The sequence below is a fragment of the Arachis hypogaea genome, chromosome 15 (genome assembly GCF_003086295.3).
Source record: "Arachis hypogaea cultivar Tifrunner chromosome 15, arahy.Tifrunner.gnm2.J5K5, whole genome shotgun sequence".
In the NCBI taxonomy this organism is placed as follows: Eukaryota; Viridiplantae; Streptophyta; class Magnoliopsida; order Fabales; family Fabaceae; genus Arachis; species Arachis hypogaea.
Genome location: NC_092050.1, coordinates 53,662,446 through 53,664,090, shown reverse-complemented (window position 1 = coordinate 53,664,090; position 1,645 = coordinate 53,662,446).

The following is a 1,645-nucleotide window of genomic DNA, read 5'->3' as shown; positions in this document are numbered from 1 at the left end:
CGTCAGTTGCGAAAACACCTCCCACGCATCCGCGTCATTCACGCGGCCGCGTGATCTGGAAATCAGCGTAAAGATCCAACGCCCAGAAAGTTGGGTTGGAATCACGAGGCTGTTGTGCGTTTCGCACAAAACGACCCATGCGGTCGCATCCCTGACGCGATCGCGTCACTTGCACAACACCCATCTCATGCGATAGCATGAGCAATGCGTCCGCGTCGCGTGGATATCTTGGCACCCCAGTGGAGACAGAGAGTTGCGCCGAAACGATGCTGGAATTGTGCGTTCCGGCGACGCGGTCGCATGCCCCACGCGATCGCGTCATTCATCCTTTTTCCATTCCATGCGGTCGCATCACTCACGCGATCGCGTCAACCCCATTCCACCCCAGCCACGCGATCGCGTGCCCCATGCGATCGCATAGATTCAAATTCATTAACCCCCCTAGTGACGCGAAATCCTACCCTGTCGCGCCCCCCAACCCCTTTCTTCTTCCTCTTCTCTGCAACCCCCCTCTCCACCCCTCGCCACCCACAACCACCACCACCGGCCGCACCACCGTCGACCACCTAGCCACGACCGCGACGCCACCCCACTTCTTCCTTCCCTCTCTTTCTTCTTCTTCTCTTCTCTTCTTCCCTCAACCACCGCTGCCCCCTCCACAACCACCACCCCCACCGCGCCACCATCACCGCCACGTAACCCACCACCAACACCCTCACCCCTTCCCTTCCTTCCCCCTTAACACATACCCCTCCCATTACCCCTACCCAAAAACCCCCTGCCTCCGAACAGCCACCACTGCCGTGCCAACTGCCCCTCAACTGCTGCGTCAGCCACCACCACAACCACCCCCCTACCATCTCTCTGCCCTACTTTCATTCATACGGCTACCAGGTTTCGCCAAACGCCACTCTTTCAATTCGTATTTAATTGCATATTTTTCAGTTTATGTTCAAAATTAGGGTTGTTAGATATGCATGTTGTAGTGGATTCTAGGTGGTTAGGTAGCCTAGGATGTGGTTAGTGGATCTAGGCCTGATTAATTACGCTGTTCTTGCTACTTGTTTTATAATTTTCGCAATTCTGCTGTTGCTGTGATCTAAGTATTGTTCATATGATATTCTTACTGTTCATGCTGTTATTGCGACTGCTCTTTCATGTTCATATTATTTATATCTATTTGCAGTTTATTTTAATTTATATGAACTATTCTTACTATTTAATCAACCCAAGTTCCCACAGTTTCCTACACTTAATTGACATACAATCTCTATCTTAAGCTAACCAAAGATTCAAATCAGGTAATTACTTGTTTTTCTGCTTAAGGCTAGTGATGTGGTAAAATATAAAACAAACGGGAATTAAAAGGCTCAAAGTGGCAAACAAAGGTGATTAAAAGGGTAGGCTATTTAGGATAAGTGAGCTAATAATAAATGATGGCCTCAATCATATGTAAGCATGTAAATACACTAAACAATGGATATATAGACTGGAACAAAATATAGATTACAATCATAGAGAAGAAACACACAAGAATAAAATTTATGGTTAAATAATGTAACCATATAAATAAGCTCAAAATCTCATGGGTTGTGTGTTCTTAGCTATAATTCATGTTCCTAATTACAATCCTCAAACAAGTTTA